General features: G+C 46.2%; 1 long non-coding RNA gene across 1 annotated transcript; it reads left to right on the top strand.

Annotated features, from left to right (window-relative positions):
• Window positions 1–1746: 1746 nt before the first annotated feature.
• On the top strand, window positions 1747–16925 carry LOC146856795 (uncharacterized). Its single transcript, XR_014979504.1, has 5 exons — window positions 1747–1840; window positions 2843–3007; window positions 3261–3345; window positions 15029–15069; window positions 15160–16925. It is a non-coding gene; the product is annotated as an uncharacterized LOC146856795 (long non-coding RNA).
• Window positions 16926–18094: the final 1169 nt, after the last annotated feature.

The following is an 18094-nucleotide window of genomic DNA, read 5'->3' as shown; positions in this document are numbered from 1 at the left end:
TCCGCACGAAGGCGCGGAGTGACACATACCACATCCTGTAAATGAATGCCCTGCAAAGGGTAAGACCTGTGCCAACTGTGGAATCTTCAACCATTTTGCGGCGGTCTGCAGAAAGAGAAACTGAGGGAGAGACACCAGAGGACAGAGACCACCCTCAAGAGCTGTGAGACAACTATCCATCACAGGCCCAACACAACATGAGGAGCCACAAGGAGCTAGTCGACGGTACCAGGGACCAGAAGACTTGTCCACTGATGAAGACGAAGAGGAGGCCTACCTCATTTCGTTCACATAGGAACTCAAGTGCCGCAGAAGACCCCAGTCGACCTGCGTCGTCAGGATCGCCGGATACGAAGTCAAAGCGCTCATTGACACTGGAGCCTCGGTAAACGTGATGGGCCTCCATCAGTATCGCCGCCTCCAGCCCAGGCCACCACTGATGCCATCTCAGATCAAGATATTTGCCTACGGTGGCATGTCTCCGCTGCCACTGAAGGGAAAAATGACAGTACCCGTAAGATCCGAAGGACAGGAGGTGACCACAATGATCCACGTCAGAGACAGAGAGGTGGACACCCTAATCAGCAGCCATACTGCAGAAGCCCTAGGTCGTTCGCCAGGAGCATCCGAATACAACAGATAGACAACGTTTTGGACCAGTTTACCAAACTCTTCCAGGGGGCTAGGGCGCCTCAATTGTGCCCCCATCAAGTTGCACATTGACAAAACAATCACCCCCATGGGGCGGAGGCACAGGCGAGTCCCATTCCACCTGTGACCTCTCGTAAAGAAAGAACTAAAAAAGCTAGAACAGCAAGGGGTAATTGAGAAAGTATCAGGCCCAACACCGTGGGTGTCTTACCTGCTTGCATCAAAAGAAACACTTTAGACACACAGCATAAAGTTATAAAACACAGCAGAACTAAGGGTATTCAGAAACATGGTTGTAATTCTGTTTGAGATCTTGTGTGATGATCTACATTCTTTGGCACTTCCCCCACCGCTGAGTTCCATAGCATCTATTATCCCAGGTGTATAATTGGAGACAGGCCAAGGGTGTAGTTGATTGAAAACACCCCTAAGGCATAAGTGTGCAAAATAGTTAGATTCACTTTCATTTGATTTTGTTCACTTGGTAATAAGTCTTACGTTCATTTTGCAGACCTTAGTCTGTGTTATCAGACTCTCGTTTCACTAACAGTCTGGGGCTCCACAGTTACCTGACAGACAATCTAAGCTGTCCTGCTTTTGTAGCCCTTGAACTGTAGGGGCTGGAGCTGTAACCTCAGAACTTGACAGGTAGGACATTTCGATGCAGCGGCTGACACAGCAGCTAGTCTTTGACAGCAGTGGCTTCCAAAGAAGAGCTTGGAGGGCAGCTGACCGGAGGGAAGTCTGTCCACCAGGCAGATTGGGAGGGTGGTGCAATCCAACAACTGCCATTTTGTGCTGGGCTATGTATATAGCCCAAAAGTAGCACAAAGTATATTTACGGTGTTAGGTTGTGTTACCAGCCACCATTTTAGGTTCAGGGGACCGTGTGACTGGTAGCATGAGGTTAGATTAGCGAATTTTCCCTCAATTTCCGTATTTCAAGCATTTGAGGCATTACTTTTTGGTAGTGTGTGTGTACTTATTGCGGTATGGCTGCCAATGATATGCGCGTGGCTTAGGCGAAGCGGCTGCTGAGGGAGGCCAGGAGGCCAGAAGGCTGGACCTTGTGGTGGGAGGAGAGGCGGTAGCCACTCTGGCCCGCCCGCCTCGCCGTGCGTCCGCTGGTGTAGCTGTGCAATGCTCCCTGCCGAGAACAAGATGGGTGGCGGGGGCAGCATGCGCCGAGGTGAGCCATGGGGGCCGCTCCCTGACTATATGAGCAGCCTGACAGGGGGTCGGGGTTGGGCGGAAGACAGTGGGCCTTCTGGCGCTGGCAGGAATGCGGCCTGGTCGGAATTAGAGCTATGGGAGTAGGAGGAGCGCAGGAAGCAGCATAGCCCCCCTTTGTAGGTAGTAAAGCTGAGGCGCTACAGAGGCTGCACCATTTGGGTGAGGCAAGGCGGCCCCACTGTGTTGTAGGCACGTGTACGGGGCTGCCCGCAGGGGAGGCAGGAGGAAAAGGGTGGCATCAGAGGAGCCGTCCGCATTTGAAGTGAGGCAAGGAGGGAGGGGGGCCTACAGATGCGTAGCATCAGTGGAGCCCCTCAGGGATTCCTAAATGGAAAGGAGGGAGGTGTAGTTTGGTGGGGGGCGGGCCGTGGGAGGCCTTCCTGCCCACCCAGCTCCAGATGAGCAGTATGCTGAATGAGGGAGGGTCAGGAAAGGCAACCAACGAGGTGGCAGAAGGGGGAGGGGTCGGGAGCAGAGCTTGGAGGATTCGTCCCTCGGCCTGGGGGAGGACAGGCCTGGTTGGCGAGGGTTAGATATATTTGACCATAGGGAGGAGGCCTCCAGGGGAAGGGAGTGGGACAGGGTGGCTCAAGTGAATGCCTACATAGGCAGAGGAGGGTCCCTGCAATGGGGGAGCCTCAGGGAATGGAGGTGGAGGTTTTTCAGAGGAGGCAGGAGGGCAGGGAGGGGTCTCACGTCCGCATTAGTTGCAGCCATGCTAGAGTGGAGTGGAGTCGAGAGAAGGACGTCCTAGAGGAGGATGGGTTGGTGGATGAGGATTTTGGGGTTGTCAAGGGGCTGCCCCTTTTGGGGTGGGCAATGGGAGAGGGACAGAATTGAGGGGCCTACTAGTCACGCGGAGGGATTCCAGGCATAGAAATATACATTTTTGGGTGTTGAAGAGGTGTTGGGTAGGGGGCAGGGCACCAGCACACCAATCCTGTCTTCTTTCTTTCAGGTGCTGGGGCAGCGCAATGATCCGGACTCAGTATATTTGGGTGCCACTCATCAGTACCGAGGAGAAGAGAGGGCTGGGCCCAGTGCGGACCGCCAAACATGGGCGTGAGATACCGGCGTGGCCAAGAAACGAAGGTCCAGGACTACCTCGTTGACCCCAGAACTGGTAGGTCTCAAACAGCCTGTGGCACCCGAGAAACAGCAAGCAGGCGTGTGACGTATCTGATATAGTGATGTTTGGATAGGATCACATACAGGGGAAAGGGGTGGGTCCCAGTTGGGGCCTTCTGGAAAACCCGCTAAGGGTCACAAGTTTGGATTACGAGGATGACAGCATGGAGGAGTGGGAGCTTTGCTATACGGAGCCGGAAGTTATTGGGGGGATGGGGTTCACTAATGAGTTGTCCTGTATGTTACAGGTGTGTAAAGAACAGCCCACCAATTACTGGAAGGAGGAGAAAACAATGGTGAGGCGGACTGCACTGGCATGGACCTTGGCACCAGGTAAGGAAAAGGAGAAGGATAATGCCCCTAAGATGGTATCCACAGGCATGGATGCTAGCACCTGGTCAGAAGCGGGAGGGAGACTTTGAGCAAAGGGAAGTATGTGATGGATGTGGGAGGGGGTACAGAGGAGAAAGAGGGAGCTCACAGTCAGTGCGGAGGTGCAAGCAAAAACGAAGGGCTCAGGGGTAGCTACCAGGGGTCATTTGAGGCAGGAGAGAAGGAAGCTTAAAATTTAAAAATTGCCCTATATGGGAGTGACTAAACCATTGGGAGCTCATTTAATGTTGCCAATGAAAGAGCGAATTTGGAAAGGGGAATATGCAGAGATGCTAAAACTCCTACATTTCTACTCAGTGCGGGTGTATTCAGAACAGACTATAAATGCGGTGGATCATATGATGGCCAAAGCGGTGGTATTTGCGCAAAAATTTGACCCGTGTGTTATGGGTATAGAGAGTTTCGAAAGGAGCATAACACAACACATTATTGATATCATTGATAATATCAAAGGCATTGAAAGCGGAAATTGGAGTTGGTCTTTCTTAGGTAATTGGGGTTGAATCTTAAAGGAAATCATTTATTTCATAGCAGTATTAATATTCTGTTGTATTCTCATTCAATGTCTCCCACTTTGTTGTTCCTATTATGCCACTGCTTTAACACCCAAATAGGAAAATATCTGCCTCTGTTACAAATGCTGCTATGATGTTACAGAATGATATTGATGATCTTATGAATATAGATGAGGGAATATTTGAAGACACATCCCTCCATGCTGTCCCACTATCGGACGTCAACTGTAAACAGTGTCCACAGCTCCACCTTGATCACATGTCTAATTATGATGCTGTATCAAATAATGATGATGTCACAGTTGCCCCTGAATATGTGCCAGTCTTACCTACTTTCTAAATAGAAAATATCTTTAGCTCATGCTAAAAGGAGGGTTTGTTGATACTCTTAAATGTCATATGTAAGTTAGCATTTGCTACGCCATTTTCTTTTTCAGGTGCCATTTTATGTACTGTTCGAAACTAATCCTGTTTGATTTCAAGAAATGTCCCTTGCTAAGTTTCGTTTCTGTAACTCACTATAGCCAGAGATCTTGGAATGGAAGTGGATCTATGAATCTGTACTTTAGTGTCCACAAAGGTACCCGGGAGTGACCACTAGAAGGGTGATTCAGGTTTCCCTCTTCACAGGGAAGGAGAGAGCTAGCATAATACAGAAAGTTCACCAAATGACCCTAAAAGAGTTTTGAGGGGAGGGATTCCCAGACCACTTCTGAGCAGAATTAGGAGAGGTTTGGTGGGAAGAATTTCATATCACCATGCCTTGTCGTATGACCTTCTACAGACAGGACACAGGAGGGTGGATATTGTACTGGAAGCCACCCACAGGTCGACACCCCTTAGGGGTGTCTGCTGTAGCCCTAGGGGTAGATTATTCTTACAGGAGGAGAAGAAAGAGCATGCCCTAGTATTAGGTAGTCGTGAAGGTAGACTAAGACGGTAGCCTGGTGATGCATGAAGGTGGTAGACCACTTCTAGGAGGTCACAGAGAATGGGGTCCCTGTCATAGATCTGTGGGATACCAGTGTCAGTTAGACCATGGCGGTAGGAAGGCTGGTTTTCCCAGAATGGTATCTGTGATGTCAGGTCTGTGGGGAAACACAGGCCCATGGGCAAGAGTATGTCTGCCCCATGACCCAAGTGAGGCCACTTCTGATCTGGAAATGCTACCTGAGCTGTCTCAGAGGCATGGAACAGGAGGCCTGTGCCTGGCACACCCCTATATGACACAGCCAGAGTGTCTCTCTCTTGAGGGGGCTGTCTGTCTGCCCAGGAAGTCTTGGCCTGCCAGGCACATGTTCCGTCCCATGGTACAGACGTTGAGCTATGGAGCCAATGGTAGAAGCAAGAATGGAGGAGGCTGCAACCGGAAGTTGAAGCCACCTTCAGAGTATCCTAAGAGGCCAAAAGGACCTCACCTGTAAGTGGAGGACTTCTTGCCAGCCCCACAGCTGGAAGTGAGGGTTACTGAAAGCCCTAGATTGGAGCCCCCATCTGGCAGTGGATGGCCAGGTTCCTGATACTAACAGCTATCAATGAGCCCTGTTGATTGTTAGCCTTTTGGGAAGAGCTTGCCCCCAGTGGGAGACAAAAGTCTGACCTAGTGGGCAGAATGTGCCACATCGCCCTGTTGGCCATTGTGGTACTGTCCGCCTACCGGTATGCATCTGGGGGCAAACGCACAGGTGGTGTTTGCAAGTGAAGAGAAGAGTTCCCCTTAGACAAGGTTATGGGCTAGGTACGATTTTAACAGAGGGGTACAGATAGGTTCAGGAGGAACTGAACAGAGAAGCGTGACAGAAGAAGCCGTGAACTGTCCACATTCCATTTCCTGAGCAGGGAAGTCCATCAAGCGTTTAATTAGTCTTCCCCAGGTCTTGGCTGGGGGCATCCTGTTTCGGTAATCTGCCTTTTCTGTGTAGTCACACAATATTTTTCACCTTTTGCCAGACACTATTTTTTTTGCTTGCTTTAGAACTCTGCACTTTACTCCTGCTAGACAGTAGCACATTGCCTGTGCTCCCCCTTTAACCATGGGTAAACTGGCTTATTTCTGATTGGCACTTTTGAGTTGCCTGTAAATCCTCAGTATATGGAGTAAAAAGCCACCCAGGACCTGGACATTAAATGCCACTAATGGACTGCAGAATATCAGAAGAGGATTGGACTTCCTGCTGGTAACCTGAGAGGAGCCCTGAAGGACTGAACCTGCTTCTTGTACTCAGGACAAAAAAGTGGACTCCGAGGGTGAGCCGGGTGGCCTTCTGTGTGACTACAGGGAGAGAACACTACAAGATGATTTTTCCTGGACCTGACAGAGATACGCTGACGTGGCAGGGAAGCGGCAGCTTTATAAATAAAGGATCCTTGCTGCGCAATTACTAACAGCAGCGGGGAGACAGGTGGCGACTGTGAGGACCCATGCACTCTCTCAGGAGGCTGATGGAGCCGGGGTCAGCTGGGTGAGTGACAGTGTGGCACGGCTGATCTCCAGCATTGAAGAGGAGTAAGTGCTCCTAGGCAGATGGTGGCGGGGCACCGAAGACATGCTGGGGCACTTTGCATATCTGCACGGTAAAGAAACATAGCCGCGCACGGCCAATCAAGGGGAGTATTCTGGCCTGAATGCGCTCATAACGGAGGTGATGCCGAGAGGCGGTTGAGGTCGGTGGCTGCTGGCGGCTCCTAGAAACATTGTACAACATTGTGTTGGAGCCCTTCACAGGCTGGTGGTGCGAGATTGAGGCCTTGATTTCTGAGGGTTCTGCCCCTGCGCTCTACCCCATTACTTAATACCTAGAGTGCTTGTAGGGACTTGCAATGAAGAGCCTGCAAGGGACCCTTGAGGGCGCAGAGACTACATGATGGGTCTGCTGACCTGCATAAGACCGCCCTAAAGACCTTAGACTCTACCTACGACCCTAAGTACTGTACGGGGTGAAGAGGAGCATTCCGAGAATTCCGGTGGTGCCAGGGCGAAGGGGAGAGCTACTATACTCCTACTGGAACACTGCAGAGGAACCTGTGGTGCTGTGCTGAAGCGTGGGATCTACAGGGCGCTCTAGCTGCATGCCTGGAGTTTTTCTGAAAGCAGCCTTCCTGGAGAGGATTAGGAGGGGAACCTGAGCGTATTGGTTTGCTGGAGCCTGACCCAGCTGCTTAGCCAAGCTGCATGGGGAGCGAGTGGTAGATTCCTACCATAGCCCATAAGGGGGTTATTGGTACTGACAACTGACATTCTAATGAACCACTTGCTGAGCGAGACCCATGCTGTTAGGCCCCTGGGCTCTGACAGATGAGCATGGTGGCTCTCTGGAGCAGAGATACTACTGGTTTTGGTTTGCGCAGATGGGGGCACACTCCAAAAGCTAGTACTGCTATCTATTGATTCATAACCATGGGCAAAGTAACCAGAAAATGTGACCTGGATGCCGGAGGACAGGCCATGTACTTGCAGATGAGATACTGCCATCACAGAAGAACTCCAGGAGGGACCCACTCTCCAAGATATCTAACAGGTCATCACTGCTTCTAGAGAGGCATTGAAAATGAAGATTGATAGCTGGGGGGGGGGGGGGGGGGAACCTATGCTTACTGAAAGATGGCCACCACGTCTTGTTAAGAGAGTCACGATAGTGGAGAGAACCATGGCAGATTTCCCCTCAGATGTGGCGTTGATGCATAAGAGGTTCACACACATGGAGGATAAAGTCCGAACCCTGGATGTCAGAGCAGAGGACAGTGAAAATAGATAGCGGAGAAATAATATTTGTGTCATAGGTCTACTTGAGTACATTGAGGAGAAGGACATGTTGGCCTATCTTGAACACTGGCTGTGTGAAGAAGTGGTGCCAGAGGGCCTCTCCTCGTTTTATGCCCTGGAGATGGCACACAGGATCCCAACTCGACCGCCTCTGCTGGGTGCACCGCCACAACCAGTGGTTGCCAGGTTCCTCAATTATAGGGACTGTGACCATATCCTTGCCCAGGCTAGAGATAAAGGGGACATCAGAGTTGATAACAACAAGATCATGATTAAGGCTCCCTGTTTTCCGTTTTTACAGATTTTTACAGATAAACGCAGACAGAAAACCATTTTTTTTCCTGTCTGTATTTATTTTTAAATGTTGATAAAACGGAAATTGGGTTGTTTTTGAGTGATTCTAAATGCTGTCAATCATGACTGCCAGGACAATAGCTGTGCAGATTAACAGGCAAGGGGATTAAAAAAACATAGGGATTTTAGTAAAGAGCCTTAAACAGCAGTAGATTTGCACATTTCAGCTTCATGTTTTTCACAAACCCTAAAATAAATATGGATAAATACAGGCAAAATTAGCAAAAAATAAATATGGATAAATACAGATGGAAATGACAAAAATATAAATGCCATAAAACCGGGAGCCCTAATCATGATCTTTCCTGATTTTACCAAAGAAGTCCAGAGGCAGCGTTCTACATTTCTTGATGCCAAGCGGCGCTTGTGCCAAACGGGACTGACTTATGTCATGTTATTCTTAGCCCGGCTGCAGATGGTGACCTTGGAGGGGGTGCAGTTCTTCTGGACCCCATAGGAAGTGTGGGACTGGATTAAGATACACCCAAAAACTGGTCCCAGTCAAGGGTCCCCGAGACACACACCCAAGCGGAAAAGATTGAGGCACAGTGCTGGAGTTCCGCATAGGAAGGCCTCTTCAGGTGAGGAAGCCCAGCGAGAACAACAAAGAGCAGTGGAGGTTGTGGGGGTACTCAGCAGAGAAGGAATGAGCCCAGCCTCATTGCTGGATGAGGATATTGCCCAGGACTCAGACCCAACGTATGGTGTAAGTTCCGCTGAGGACTCGGACGATAATCTATCTGACGTTACTCCTGACCCAGCAGACGACCTCATCTAATGCAGATGGCACACTGTAAGACTTATGTTGATTATTGAGGGGTGATTGCACTTGTTTCTGAGGTACATTACTGATATGATGATGGGATTTTGGGGTTATGACCCAACTTTCGTGCAGCTGACTGGGTGGGGGAGCTGGGTACGGCACTCTTCATTGGTCATTATCCTCGTTTTGGGTTTCCAGTGGGTTCACCCACTAATGCTTTCACATTGGTTGCCTGTTTGGATGGGGGGTGCTTACCTGCTTATCCTGGGGTGTGGGAGTTGGGGAGTTAGTTGTTTGTATGCTGCGGGATGGCATATGGTTCATCCTCTGTGTAAGTGCCTCCTTTTATGCCAGAGTGGGAGATGTTCCTGTGTTCAAGTTGTGAGAGTCCGGTGGTGTCCTATGATTCCAGTCTTCTACACACATTGGTGAACCCTGTGACTTACATAGACCTGTCTTGGAATATTAGGGGGATTCACACCCTGACTAAGAGACACAAAGATTTCTCCTATCTCAACAGACATGCGGTTCAGAATCAGATAGTGTTCCTTCAGGAGACCCACTTAATTGCCAAAGAGGGAGTAGCACTGCAGCGCAGATGGAGGGGACAGGCCTATTATACCACCTACTCGGCCAATATGAGAGGGCAATGGTGTGGGTACGCCCGGGGTCTCTTTCCAACATATAGGGCACTTAATAGACCCTGCATGACCTACATTTGTGCCTGGGTGCACTTTTATGCACGCTGGATGTACATAAGATGGTCTGCAGCACTAAATATTTGTCACAGACCATCTCTGACCATAGCCCTTTGCTACTAGGACTAAGATGGAGGAGGCTGAAGTACTAGGGGAGACATCACCCTTGAGGAGATCCTTGCTGCCATAAAGTCCATGGCCCAGAACAAAACACCAGGTACGGATGGATTACCAGTTGACGTCCTGGCCCCCCAAGTTGGTAGACCTCTATAAGTCCGCCAAGGACATGGGCTTACTACCCCCTTCTACTCGGGAGGCCTCGTTCGTGCCACTGTTGAAACCGGGGAAGCCGGCCCACGACAAGAAGACTGCCCGCCCATAATTGATTTTAAAAATCAATTACAAAATATTGAGTTGGTGGCGGGCCGAGTGACCTTACTAAAAGTTATAGTCCTCACCTGCCTGTTTTACTCCTTTTTAATGTTGCTGATCTGGATTCCTCAGGCAACTTTTTGGGATATTGATACGCTCATTACGGGCTTCCTATGGGGTAAGGGCCATAGACAAGTAGCACTGGCAACTCTACAGAGCTAAAGGGAGGAGGGTGGGTTGGCTGTTCCTGATTTTGAGACCTACTATCTGGCGGCACAGCTTCAATGGCTAACGCAGTGGATAGCGGATAGGCTCACCCCCAGGATGTCATTGGACCTTCTGAGCCTGACCTTCCTGTTTGATGAGGATACTTCTTAGGCTTCCTCATCCCAGGGGGGATGAAACCACTGAATTTCGAGTGTTGCGCCGCTGCTAGACTTGAAGTCTGCAAAACACACACATACAATTACCATACTCCCCTGACATCCCACTGAGATTCCTAGAAGTGCTGCCACATGAAGGGGACTGGAGAGAGCTGACGAACTGGGTAGCGGCAGGTGCATTCATGCTTGGGGCCCCCTTTGAAGATGGGATGCTCCTCCCATTTGTGGAGTTCCGCTTGCAGCATGCTCCACCTCAGGGCCATTTCCTCCTCCATGGTGCAGTTATGGCGGCATTCCGCAGACAATGGGGGATGGGCATGGCTGATACTAAAAGCTGCCAATATTTGGTTACTTCAGCTGGGACCTTCAAAGCAGTTACTTGTCTCCATAGAACGACATGGGGGACATGAAGCTACCTCTGGGAATCCTAAGAACCAGATGGGAGGAAGACCTGGGGATTCCCATTCAAGAAGGACACTGGGGGGCTATCCTGAAGCGAATACCCAAGGTATCCAGAAATGCCCGTTTTAAGCATATTAATTTTTATGTGCTATACAGAGCATATCTCACCCCTGGAAGGATTAACAGACACTTTGCAGTAGAGGGAGCGAAGTGCCAGAGATGTAGGGAGGTGAGGGGTGAGTTTCTCAATATGTTCTGGGAATGTCCAGAGCAAGGGAATTACTGGGAGGAAATTACTAGAGCGCAAGCTGAGATTACTGAGAAGGAGATACCATGCACATCTGGTCACTGTCCCTTGAGTTGGTTCCCGCACACTGCTAAAATAAAGCTATGACCTGGCTTTTATTTTTGCAAAAAGGGAAATCACAAGAACCTGGAAGATCCAGAGGGGTCCTGGGGTGGAGGTTTGGAAGAAGGAATTGCTGAGATGGGTGGGCTATGAGAATGCGGTGCTTCTCCGGGAGGCTCAATGTGGTTGTGGCTAAATTGACATGGCCCGGACTTGGGAGGCATTAGTGGATGCCGTGCAGAATCCGGATACCCCCTCACCTGGGGAGCAATCTGTGGTCATGTGGGGGACTTACCTTCGTCATTGGAATAGTACATGGGGAACATGAGGTGCTGGAGCTCCATGGGGGCCTTAGTTGGCACACAGACTTATATGGAACCCGCCCATAGTAATGTGGGTGCTTACATCTCCTACAGGAAATAGCGCACTCCAGGGTCTGACCAAGACAGGGGGTGGGAATGTGGGAGGGGGCTGACTGTTTATAAAGTTGTTATAAAGAAGTTGTGAGGGAGGAGCGACACTGATTGCGGGTTGGCGAATAAATGTCAAATACCTTATGTAAGTGATTTATCATGTTCTTAATGTGATTTCTGCAGAAATATCTTACTGCATAATGAGTGTATACCTTCAAATGATGCCAAACCCTTACAGTTGCTGTCTGTACTAATAGCAATGCTAATGAAATGTATTTTTATTTTTTTTAAAGATGATTTTTTCTGTAGGTACTCAACTGGCCGCAGCAACTATATCCTGCTGTTGTTCTCTGACACCCTGTGAGTCGCTAAGTGCGTTCCCTGAGGTTCTGGGGGGCATTAGGACTGTACTCCTGTAGTGGATTGAGACTTGAAAGATTAAGGGCCTAATTTATATGTTGGTGGTATGTATACTCTGTCTCAATGTCAATGGAGTATACGTACTACCAACATAATAGTCTGCCCACCTGATTTATATGCAGGCAGACCATTAGGTTTGCAACGGCAGTGACTACTCAGTCACCGCCATAGCCAAACCTCTCTGAAGGACTAAGGTCCATCAGGGAAAAGGCTATATGTCTGCCCATCCAATTAGGAAGGGTTGCCATATAACCATTTTTTTACTGTCCGTCACCGCCAGGCAAACTGTGGTATTTGGGCAGTAAAACCCAAATAACTCCCCCTTCGCCATGGGAAATGACTCCCTTAGCAAGGGGGCATTTCTTTTATTTTGAAAAAGAAAATCCTGTTTTGGGATTTTCTTTTTAAAAGAAAAAAAAACTGTTTGGTGCAAGGCTGCTTCATGTTGATGCAGCCCTGCACCAAACAGACAACACAACGAATTACATTGGCAGGAACTGCCTGTTTGGCGGTCATTTATAAATTTGGTGGGCGTTCCCTCCATTAAGGAGACAGACTAATCTACTCTGAACCCCTGTGTGCTGAATTATAAATCTGGCCTTAAGTGAGGATTTAAAATCTTTGACCAGTACAAACCTAGTTGGTGTATCCAAATCAGGCTCCATTACAGTCAGCCTGAAATTGCGCGTAGATCCCAGTCTACCACGGCCAAAGACTATCAGTCTCGGTCTACCATGACCAAAGGCCAGTAGTTCTGAACCTTTTGACTTCAGTGGACCCCCATTTAATCAGCACTGTAATATGGGGACACTCCCACTAAATCATTTTTAGAATCTGGGGACCCAAACCAGCAATTTAGATGACTTGAACTGCAAAACAGCATACAAAATTACAGACATAAGCATTCATCAAGCAAATACACAAATGGTTAAATATTTTTATTTAATTCACAAACAAATATTTAAAAAAATCTTAATGGGAAGCTTAGAGCTTTTGTAAATGTAGCTGACGCCACCCATCATTCATTGTTCTGTATTCCTATTACAGCTGTTATTATAGATACTCGCCCACTGGGGCAGAATTGTGCATTCATTATTGGCAGAATGCTTATATATGGAGTTACGTGTTTCAGTGTATATGTATTTTCCCACATTAATTCGAACAAGCTATCATTGTCAAAAGAATGTCAAACACCAGTTGAATTATCTCCAATGCAACTTTATTTAAAAAGAAAAACGCAGACACTGACAAAGACCTGTTTTATATGTTTATGATTTGCACAACAGCATTTGCGATGGTCTCTTTAAAAGAGAAATGAAAGAAAGTAAAACCTAACCCGTGACCAAGGAGAGAAGGCTCCAAAATGCGTTGGGATGTTTGTTGCCAATTAGCTAAATAAACAGGCCGATTTATTGGAGCCGCTGCAATGTGGTTTTTCGGTTGGAGTTAAAAAGGATCCGGCCGTACCAACAGACTTTGTGTGAAATATTTGGGGTTCGCTACCCCGTTGCGTGGCTCACCGAAGAAAGCGGCTTGGGCTTAAGTGAAGTTTTGAATGGGATATATATATATTCACTAAAAAACCATAGGTTTCAGGGACGTTATAGTTAGTTGGATATTTGACTCATATAAAACCAGAGAAATTCGCCCGTTATAGTTAGTTGAGCTAACTATAACTTGCACGCCCGCAATGCACTGGTGATGACGTCACATATTACATCACTCATTACATGGTCAGTGACATCACTGATGACATCTCAAATGACATCACTGATGACATCATCCAGTGAATGTGTGTTTCTGTAAAGTTTAAATATTTTTCATATATATCTATGCCAAGGTGTATTGAAGAATGAGTGGATTTACAAGTGCCTGAATGGATTATTTAGTAGGTGCGTGACTGACTATATAAGTGAGTGATTGAACGTGTCTTACTGAATGCATGGGTTAGTGACTAAACTGTGTGAAAGTCTGTATTAGTCTCTCAGTTGGTGTGTAACGGGCTACATGGGTTGGTGAGTAGCTACATGAGTGTCTATATGGGTTATTGATTTGTTGTCTGAGTATCTGTATGGGTGCCTGAGTGTCTGTGTGGGTGGGTGGGGGGGTGTGACTCTGTGCATAGATGTCTGAGTGGGTGATTCACTGGTTGTATGGATTCAAAAGTGCATCTGGGAAGGGATGCATGGGTGAGTTAGTGTGTGTAGGGGTGTGTTGGTGAGTGAATGAATGTCTCAGTGGTATATGTGTGAGTACCTACATATGTTTTAAGGCAGTATATGTGAGTGTTGAAGTATATAAATGACTATACGTGAGTAAGTTATTTGACGAGTGGGTGTATAAATGAGTGTCTGTTTGTATCAGTGATTGTATAAGACAGTAAGTATGTGTTAGTATCTGCATAAATAAGTGATGTGGTGTGTGTATAAATAATGGAGTTGGTGTGTATAACTGTATACATGAGTAAATGGGTATGTGATTGATTCTTTGTATCAGGTTTACAAGCAATCTTACCTGTTTGTTGCTTGTGAGAAGAGTTTGCAGAGACGTTATGGACCAACTTCCCAGTACCCCTACCAATAATCTTGTTGAAAACAAACACTAAGGCTATGTAGTTGGGATTTAGGGAGGAGGGCCGGATCCTGGACACTAGATGTTCCTAGTTGTCGACCTGCGAGACAATAAGAAAATGTATTTACTAACTTTAGGCTTACACTAATCTAAGTACACCATCACCTTTTAACTAACATTATTATTAACTGTGCTGAAGATACTTTTCTACCTGCGATCTAGAAGTTTTTTGCGTTGCGTCCGTGTAGTCATCGTGAAGTGCAGATTGGAGAGTGGTAGTAAGGGTTGACGTAGTATTCGGTGAGAAGACCGTGGAAGAGGATGGTACCTTAGATAGTTGTCAACTGAGACCTAAAGTTATGGAGAAATACAGAAAAATAAGTTACTGATTTTCTATGTTCACCTTTCTATGCCTCAACTAGTATGTTCCCTTAATGTTTAATTTCTACACTTACTTCTTTAGAATTCCAAGCAGAATATTCTTCACGACCTGTATGTATGTAAAAAAGGGGAATAACAATGCATAACACACAGCAAGTCACTTACAATATAACTTCATTATTCAGAACTCAAAGCTCGTTTTTTCATCTGACTTATTACTTGTCTTTTCTCTTTTGCAGAAAAAAGGAGTCTAAAAATTGTTCCAAGAAACAACATCAAGGTAAGTTTAAAGTCTGTCGCTTCCTGCTTTCTTTCGTAGGGCGCCTGACAAAGAAAACTTTCACTTAGCTTTTGTTTCTTTTCTTTTTAGCTTCAAGAATGCTGCAACTGCAACCCCACCGGCGGTGAGAAAATTGGAGCGTCTTTGAAGTCTGGCGTCTTTCCTACGAGGAGCTGACAAGCGTACATCCGTACACTCCAGAAGGCAGTAGGCAAAGCGTCTACTCGAAGGTGGGTGTGGCAATAAATAGTCTTGCCACACCCAAGGAGTTTTACGTTATGGCGCGTTTTACACAACGTGCTTTGCGAGAAGTTTGTCTTTCCTGAAATGCGCGATGCGCCCTGCACAATGCACCGAAGCTCCCCAATGCCCGCTTCATCTTGTGAAGAGTGAAAACGAAGCATTTCCCCATGAATGTCTGTGCAGTGCTCAAATACAAACAATGATTCACTAATGTCTCATCACTACAAATGCAAATAAGTCCACATCAGCAAAACACTTCACATGGAGCGCTTCACAAAGACACAAAACTCTGTGACACTAAACATACAATTCCACAACATGTACAGCTTAAACCAATCGAATACACAAAACATAATCCAACCCAAGGCGTGCCAGAAGCACGGGACAGGGGTGGGTTTTAATCAGGGAATATCACGCTTCTTATATAAGCGTTTGTGAACCACGTCTTTTAGTCCTTTTGATACAGAGAGAGGGCTTTAGGAATGGTGGCACAGCAAATCATGACAGTACCCCCCCCACACAATCCTCCTAAAACTTGAGGTATGGGTTTTGGTTTGTTCGGATAACGAGAATGAACCCTCTAACCAATCGCGGGGCATTTTGAACATTAGCAAGAGGCTCCCAAGAGCGTTCCTCAGGTCCATAACCCTTCCAATGAATTAAATAAAATAACTTTCCTCGCACTCTTTTCGAATCGACTGTGGATTGTACTTCGAATTGTGGTTCACCATCAATGATTATAGCTGATGGCTTAGTTGTGGTACGAGTCATAGAATTAAATGGCTTTATCAAAGAGACATGAAATACCGGATGAATTCGATATTTAGATGGAAGGGTTAGTTTAATTCCGACTGGATTCATAATTTTTTCTATGACAAATGGTCCTATATATCGGGGACAGAATTTTTTATTCGTTTTGATTTTTAAATGCTTTGTGGATAACCATACTTTATCTCCAATAACATAGCTAGGTTGTTCAGATCTATGAGAATCGGAGATACTTTTTTGACGTTCCTTAGCGTGCGCCAAATGGTATTGCGCCAGAGATTGGGTTTCAACCAGATTTTTAACATGTTCCTTTATAGATGGTACACTAGAGGAGGATAGAACTGAACCTGGCATATTTTTGGGGTGAAAACCATAAGTACAAAAGAATGGAGACATGTTAGTAGAAGAGTGATCCATGTTATTATAGGCAAATTCTAAAACCCATAAGATATCTGACCATTCACTCTCAACCTCTGTCAACACACAGCGTAATAACTGTTCTATAGTTTGATTAGTGCGCTCAGTAAGGCCACCTGTTTGAGGATGATAGCTAGAAGATGTGCGAATATCCATGTTTAAAGATTTGCCCAAATGTTGCCAAAAATGGGAAATAAATTGAGGGCCTCTGTCTGAAATGACCACTGCTGGAATTCCATGTAACCAGATTACTTCCTTTGTAAAGATGGAGGCAAGTTCTTGTGCAGAGGGTAGTTTTTTTAGAGGAATAAAATGAGCCATTCGAGAGAAGTGGTCAACGACTGTTAAAATGGTAGTGAATCCGTCGTGAGTACGGGGAAGTTCTACAATGAAATCTAGTGACACAGTGTGCCAGGGTTATGGTGGAATTGGTAAAGGCTGTAATAAAACACTCGGAGCTTGATGTTGTGATTTATTTTGTGTACAAACAATACAGGTTTCAACGTAATTGTGCACATCTTTAAACATGGTAGGTCACCAGAAATGTCGTTTGATTGATTGATAAGTTTTTGTTACTCCTGAGTGAGCTGCCATAAGAGAATCATGGTGCAATTGTATCACTTGCGTTTGCAAACTTATCGTTGCCACTAAAATCTGATCATTCATGTACAAGAGATCATTTCTTATTTGTAACAAAGGGTATTTTTTTTGCCAAGTTGACATCGTTTGAGTCATTAATTCTTTTTTAATGTCTTGTATTACATCTTTATATACCGCTCCCACTTGAAAACATTGTGCTGGTAATATAGGTTGTCTTGAATCAGATGCAGGGTACATATCATCTAAAATCCCAAGCCGAGATAAGGCATCTGCTTTCTGGATTTCTTTTCCTGGACGATAGGTGATGATAAAATTATAATCATTAAAAAAGAGAGTCCAGCGAAGTTGTCTGGGTGTGAGAGCCTTAACGGAGCGCAAACTCTGTAGGTTTCTATGATCAGTATAAATTGTTACAGGATGTCGAGCTCCCAACAAATAATGATGCCATTCTTCAAATACAGCTTTAATTACTAACAACTCTCTATCCGCAATGGCATAGTTTTGTTCTGTAGGTGTAAGTTTTCTGGAATAGTAAGCTATTGGGTGCATCTGCCCTGTATCTTTATGTCTTTGAGATAATATTCCTCCGATAGCAAATTGGGAAGCGTCTGCTTCTTCAATGAAAGAATTCGAAGGATCAGGGTGCATTAAAATGGGGGCAGAAGTAAAATGAGTTTTTAGATTCTGAAACGCACCTTCTGCTTCTTGGGTCCAGTCAAATTTCAAAAAGTCGTGTAATTGGTGTGATAATTTGAGAGAAGTTGCAAATGAAACCCCTATAAAAATTGGCGAATCCCAAAAAACTTTGTACTTGTTTTACTGATGAGGGACTTGGCCAATTTTGGACTGCTTGAATTTTGTTGGGGTTCATCTCAATTCCTTTAGGACTAAGGACATAACCTAAAAACTCTACTCTAGTGGTGTGAAAAATACTTTTTTTCCAATTTAATGACTAGAGAGTTCTGCAATAGCTGTTGAAGAATCGCTCTTACTTGTT

The sequence above is a fragment of the Triturus cristatus genome, chromosome 3_2 (genome assembly GCF_964204655.1).
Source record: "Triturus cristatus chromosome 3_2, aTriCri1.1, whole genome shotgun sequence".
Classification (NCBI taxonomy): Eukaryota; Metazoa; Chordata; class Amphibia; order Caudata; family Salamandridae; genus Triturus; species Triturus cristatus.
The sequence above is the reverse complement of the archived record's forward strand: the minus strand, read 5'-3'. Positions and strand labels throughout refer to the sequence as shown.